Source organism: Mercenaria mercenaria, unplaced genomic scaffold (assembly GCF_021730395.1).
Source record: "Mercenaria mercenaria strain notata unplaced genomic scaffold, MADL_Memer_1 contig_1310, whole genome shotgun sequence".
In the NCBI taxonomy this organism is placed as follows: Eukaryota; Metazoa; Mollusca; class Bivalvia; order Venerida; family Veneridae; genus Mercenaria; species Mercenaria mercenaria.
In genome coordinates, this window is record NW_026459293.1 from 1 (window position 1) to 7,396 (window position 7,396).

A 7,396-nucleotide genomic window follows, 5' to 3' on the forward strand; every position below is an offset into this window, starting at 1 on the left:
ATTGTCGAAGAAAAAAAACGTTGATGTACTTTTTGCATTCGAATTGACATAATTTGAACATAGACTCTGCATTTATGCCATAAAATATGTCTGATCGGACGTGCTGAATCATCCGGCAAAAACCATCAATATTTTTAAAGTAACATTAATTAGAATCAAGGTCTACTGTGCATTTAATCCGTCATGTGTTTGTTTCAGATGAATGAATACCTGCACCATGGAAACAATGTCATTTGCAAACTTTTTGAACCTGTGCTGGGCGTTCACATTGACATTTCTTGTTCAACAGGAATACATGATGTCGACCAACAGTACAGCTAGGTAAATGTCAATGTTCTATATATATTCTACAATAGTTTCGTAAAAAAAAAAGAACAATGTCTATAAGTAAGTCAAAGAAAGGACACCTCTGCATAGGTGACAAGGTCAAGGGTCTGAATGAAGCATGATCATGCACCAAAATATCAACAAATTTATACATTTATACAATGGAATGAAATAACATACAGTAGGCCTATATTACAGCAAGATGTGATTAATAAATAGTATCATAGATCTAATTATTTATTTTACATGGCATGCATGAATTGTTCAACTTCATAAATCAGCTGTGCTGTAGACCTACAGAATCAGCATTAAGAAATTAAGCTACATGAGTAGTTTTAAGATACATTAATCCCCACTTGTCAAGATTCCATATATAATGCTGATTTCCTTATATGGGTGGTTTTCAAAATAATGAAGCTTTTTCTTCTTTTTCACCTTACTTTAATTCAGTTCAGTTTTAAAATGTGTTTTGGGGCAAATCATATCCAAATCAATGTATTCAAGAAATGTGTGCAATTTCAGATGAATGGCTCAAGCATTTTTAAAGTTATGTTAAATTATATAGCTAATTTTGTCCCCTCTGCACCAAAAGTGTGACATTTTGCATGAAGGTTTCAACTGTGCATTACAGATTTACTTTTTCAAACCAAACTTAATTGTTACAGCTTTGGCTTTTCTTAAATGAAATCTAAACTCTGCACATTTAAAACAAAATACTTCTTTTCATTAACTACATTTTATTCTTACCAATAGTTCATGTCTTGTGATGGAAGCCCCTTCAAAAAAAATAGTGATACATTTAAAAGTTGAACACTACAATTTCATAACCCCATTACTTTTCTTAAGTAATAATGTTTTTCTAAGATCTTTTTCCTTACAGCTTTGAAGACACCTTATGATTTTATTGTTTTATAAATCAACTTTTTCAGAATCTTCATATATGTCTATACACCCAAAAATGTCCCTTGTAAGTATTCTTTAAATAAAATGGGTTTTTACTTTATTTCCCTCTAAATGGAAGTTACAATGGTTACAAAAGCAGCTTTCAGCTTCACATATTAAGCCAAAGTGATGTCCCCTGTGCACCTTTTTTTGACATTCATCAGTTACCATAGCATTTATACTGTAATATGTTGTGGCAGTTCTATATTCTTAGCAGTGTGTAAGTTAAATGCAGGCATTACTTGATAATTAAGCATTATATAAGAATCCCAGGACAATTTAAATTTTATTTTTTGCACTTTTCTCAAGTTTTCAGGTTTAAAAGGGGAAACATCAATTTTAATTAAAGTTTACCTACATATGTAAATATTCAGTAGCTAGTATTGTGTAGTTGAAAGAATTTTACTTACTATGAACATATTCCATGAATATATATTTTGCTGCCATTTGTCCCCTGTGCATCTTCTTAAAATTAGTAGCATTATAAAGATGTATGAATTTTACCATTCCATTTTACCATGCATGGTATTTTGTCATTTTTCTACTCTGAATAAGCAGTGCATGTAAACTAAATGATTTCAATGTGTTAATTGTGTTTAAAGTTGCTTATTTTTCATTTAAAGCATTACATGTTGCTGAATTTTCATGTTTGTGTTGCGAAAATTTTCAGTTTTATAGTTATTTTGTGGAATAAAGTAATTGTTCAATAGACTTTTGTCTTAAGATGATCACCATTAATCTTGTTTTTGAACAGAAAAAATAATACTTAATGAATATTACACTGATTTTTAGTATGTGTCCCCTGTGCATCTCTTAAAAATCACCAGACATTTTTGAAATTTGGAATGTGGTTTATAAACCTGCAAAATGTGAGAAAAAAAAAGTTTTATAATAATATGTTAATTATTTTTCATTCAGCAACAACTTTTCTAGGTAAAATTTTATTTTTATGTCAGATTTGTGCAGAAAGGGTGATTTTAAAAACCAAAGTCCACAAACATTTATTAAATAAGTTTCAAACTATACACAAACACCTATTCATATATGTTGAAAAACATTTACTGTTTACATATTTCCTTGTCATAAAACACTGCAATATTTTTCACCCATCTTATTGGAAATTCTCTGAACTTATGAACTGAAAGCTGTTCAAAATATTATCTGATTGTTATTTCTCAACACTTTCCCAAAATTGTATATTTCCTTGAAATTTGAATTATTTGCTATCATAAAAAATAGGTGACCACCAAAAGAAATAGGTTTGAATTTCCAACCCTTATGTCACACTTTTGCTTCATTATTTTGAAAACCACCAATATGTTTCCTCATAGTTTTTTTTTATACTATACTATACTTATTTCAGATGAAGATATAAATTTATTCAAAGAAATAATGGGACAATGAATGCTAAATTTGCCAAGAAGAAGACTGCCAATTTACACACCATTTTATATAGGTAGGTGTTTAAAAGTGTTTTGAAAATAGATATGGCTTTCAGCACTTATTTTACAAACTATAATAACTGATTTTAGAATTATGTACATTGTACATTTAAATCGTTTTTAATGTGAAGTGTCAGAAATTTATAGAGAAATCACAGTTAATTGTGAAAGAAAAATGTATGTATATATAAATGTACATGTTGAGCTTTTTTTAGTTACAGTATGATATGGTGAACAAAATGCCTCAATGCAGTCAGTTCTGGAGCTTTGGCTAGACTATGAACAGTAGACATCAAAAGGTAATTTTTTATGTAATTACTGTTTATCAGTTCAAATGAAACTTGGTACATCAGCATAAAGTGGACAGGCACATATTGTCAGGACTATCAAATTTGATTATTTGTTTCTTCAGTTATTATGTCATTTTCTTTTTCAAATTGTCATATCATAGCTTCCTTCATACCTTTTGCATTAAAACTCTCTTTCTGCAGATTCCATCATATTCAAATGGATCATGGTATACTTCATGGCCAAGCAGCAGAATTATACACATACTATTATAATTATAGTGGATTTACATCTGATGACAGTTTTCTAAAGTTATGGTCCTTTTAGAACCTTGAATTAAATGAAAGAGTTACAGTTTCTTTTCTTTTGTTCTTTATGTACTCAGCTCCTCCCCCACTTTCTATCCAATGCCCTTGAAACTTGTAATATACTTTTACCTTAAATGTAAATTAAGGCCTTTATCTATTTCAGCCTAAAATCTAAATTTGGAGTGTTATGCCCCTTTTTATATTATAAGAATTATATTTCATCTCCCCCTACAGTTTTCATACTGTGTCACAGTTGATATGAAATTATCAACATGAAGTAGGCATGCACATATTGCAAGACTTCATTTCAGGTTACTTTTTATTGAGTGATGTCCTTTAAAATATCACAAATACACTTGTACATCGTGTATGCCTACTCACAGTTTCAAACAATTCATAAGAAATTTAGTATACATTATGGACATGAAGTGATCATGTGCCTATATATAGTGTTAGTTGAAAATGGAATGCATGAAGACATACAGACAAATATATATCATCTGTTTGAATTCAAAGCTGTATTTCTTTATTACTTGTGTAAGGTAAGGTACTGTTTTTCCACTTCTTAATGACATTTTCTTGATAATGTCTGTCAGACTGATAATATTATAATTGTAAGACTTTACATTCTAAAATTTTGTGTTTTATGAACATATAAAACATGTTAAGTTTATACTAGTGTGAAAATGGCTAAATTCTTCCATTTCAGATGATCATCTGAAGGGCCACAACTGTTTAAAGCACTGGTCAACAAAAGCTGAACTATTTGATGGATCATACATCTGCAGAATGTACTACCATATTTCCAGAATCAGAGAAATAGAAATATCAACTATTAGAGAGAAAGAAAAGTATGCATCATGTATGAAGAACTGCCTAAGAATAATTTGCAAAACACATTGAAATCTAACAATTGCTAATTGCATAAGGAAGTTAAGAAAGGTGTACTCTTCTGGAAAATATGTGTCCAGTGCAACATTTCTTTTCCAATTTTGTGAGCATAATTCTGAACAAGAGGACCATGATGGTCCCGAATCGCTCACCTCTTCCCACATGATCCAGTTTTAAGTATGACGTCGTTTTTTCTATTAATTGACAGAGTGACCTAGTTTTTGAGCTCATGTGACCCAGTTTTGAAATTGACCTAGATATTATCAAGATAAAAATTCTGACCAATTTTCATGAAGATCCATTGAAAAATATGGTCTCTAGAGAGGTCACAAGGTTTTTCTATTATTTGACCTATTAACCTAGTTTTTTAAGGCACGTGACCCAGTTTCAAACTTGACCTAGATATCATCAAGGTGAACATTCTGACCAATTTTCATGAAGATCCATTCAAGGGTATGGCCTCTAGAGAGGTCACAAGGTTTTTCTATTTCAAGACCTACTGACCTAGTTTTTGATCGCAGTTGACCCAGTTTCAAACTTGACCTAGATATCATCAAGATAAACATTCAGACCAACTTTCATACAGATCCCATGAAAAATATGGCCTCTAGAGAGGTCACAACGTTTTTTCATTATTTGACCTATTGACCTACTTTTTGAGGGCACGTGACCCACTTTCAAACTTGACCTAGATATCATCAAGATGAACATTCTGACCAATTTTTATGGAGATCCATTCACAAGTATGGCCTCTAGAGAGGTCACAAGGTTTTTCTATTTTTAGACCTACTGACCTAATTTTTGACCGCACATAACCCTGTTTCGAACTTGACCTAGATATCATCAAGATGAACATTCAGACCAACTTTCATGAAGATCCATTGAAAAATATGGCCTTTACAGAGGTCACAAGGTTTTTCTATTATTTGACCTACTGACCTAGTTTTTGATGGCACGTGACCCAGTTTCGAACTTGATCTAGATATCATCAAGATAAACATGCAGACCAACTTTCATACAGATCCCATGGACAATATGGCCTCTAGAGAGGTCACAAGGTTTTTCTATTATTTGACCTACTGACCTAGTTTTTGAAGGCACGTGACCCAGTTTCGAACTTGACCTAGATATCATCAAGGTGAACATTCTGACCAATATTTATGAAGATTTCATGAAATATATGGCCTCTAGAGAGGTCACAAGGTTTTTCTATTTTTAGACCTACTGACCTAGTTTTTGACCGCACGTGACCCAGTTTCGAACTTGACCTAGATATCATCAAGATGAACATTCAGACCAACTTTCATACAGATCCCATGAAAAATATGGCCTTTACAGAGGTCACAAGGTTTTTCTATTATTTGACCTACTGACCTAGTTTTTGATGGCACGTGACCCAGTTTCGAACTTGACCTAGATATCATCAAGTTGAACGTTCTGACAAATTTTCATGAAGATCTTTTGAAATATATGGCCTCTAGAAAGGTCACAAGGTTTTTCTATTTTTAGACCTACTGACCTAGTTTTTGACCGCACATGACCCAGTTTCGAACTTGACCTAGATGTCATCAAGGTGAACATTCTGACCAATTTTTATGAGATCTTTTGAAATATATGGCCTCTAGAGAGGTCACAAGGTTTTTCTATTTTTAGACCTCCTGACCTAGTTTTTGATGGCACATGACCCAGTTTCAAACTTGACCTAGATATCATCAAGGTGAACATTCTGACTAATTTTCATGAAGATTTTGTGAAATATATGGCCTCTAGAGAGGTCACAAGGTTTTTCTATTTTTAGACCTACTGACCTAGTTTTTGACCGCACTTGACCCAGTTTCAAACTTTTCCTAGATATCATCAAGATGAACATTCTGACCAATTTTCATGAAGATCCATTGAAAATTATGGCCTCTAGAGAGGTCACAAGGTTTTTCTATTTTTAGACCTTCTGACCTAGTTTTTGATGGCACGTGACCCAGTTTCGAACTTGACCTAGAATTTACCAAGATGAACATTCTGACCCATTTTCATAAAGATCCCATGAAAAATGTGACCTCTAGAGATGTCACAAGGAAAAGTTTACGCACGCACGGACGGACGCACGGACGACGGACACCGCGCGATCACAAAAGCTCACCTTGTCACTTTGTGACAGGTGAGCTAATAAAAATTGCAACATGGCTACAGGGATGATACAAAAGGTTTAATCTTGTTTCCAAACACATTGGGGGAATCAGAGAAGAAATATCAAGAATTAAGGAAAAAGAAATAATTGTCATGAATGAAGAACTTGCTTTTTATTAATTTACAAAATACTTTTTATCCTCAAACTGTTAATGATATTATGAATATGGAAGTTAAAAGTGTGGACTTTGATTAATCTTCAACTTCTCTGAGCATAGTTCTTCATAAAAATTGTAACTTTATAAAATAGTCATGTAGAAAAAGTGTAAGACTTTCATACTTGTTTTATAGAAAATGTTTCTGGATGTTTCAATGTAAGTTTGCTAGACCCAGACCACTAGCTCCTAAGTCAAGGTTGCACTTAGATGTCAAAGGTTAAAAGGGCCTGTTTCTGTCTGGTCAATAACTGCCATACATAAAGGGATTTTGGAATTATTCGGCATAAATGTTCACCATAAAGAGACAACGTGTTATGCGCAAGACCAAAACCCTTGCTCCAAGGTCAAGGTCACACTTAGAGGTCAAAGGTTAATAGAGTTTTTTTGGTGTCTGGTCAATAACTCTGCGATCCATGAAGGGACTTTTAGATAACTTGGCACAAATGTTCAGCATAATGAAACCAGGTGTCATGCCCAACACCAAGACCCCTAGCTCGAAGGTCACACTTGGAGGCCAAAGGTCAGATACAAAAATGACTTTGTCCGTAGCATTTCTTGTTCATGCATGGAGGGATTTTGATGTACAATGGCAAAAATGTTCATCATCATGAGATGATGTGTGATGAGTAAGAACCAGGCCCCTAATCCTTTGCTGTTACTATATAAATAGCTATTACTGTAAACTTCTATTCTATTAACCCTTATCATGCTGAACATGATTTATTCTGTCTTTGCGACCAGTGTAGATCATGATCAGCCTGCACATCCATGCAGTCTGATGATGATCAGCACTGTTCGCCATTCAATCAGTATATTTTTGGTAAGCATCCCGTTTAACAGTTAATGGTACTGTCCA

General features: G+C 33.2%; 1 long non-coding RNA gene across 1 annotated transcript; it reads left to right on the plus strand.

Annotated features, from left to right (window-relative positions):
* The first annotated feature begins 14 nt into the window (after window positions 1–14).
* Window positions 15–3,244, plus strand: LOC128551614 (uncharacterized). Its single transcript, XR_008368846.1, has 3 exons — window positions 15–321; window positions 2,633–2,725; window positions 2,927–3,244. It is a non-coding gene; the product is annotated as an uncharacterized LOC128551614 (long non-coding RNA).
* The last annotated feature ends 4,152 nt before the right edge of the window (window positions 3,245–7,396 follow it).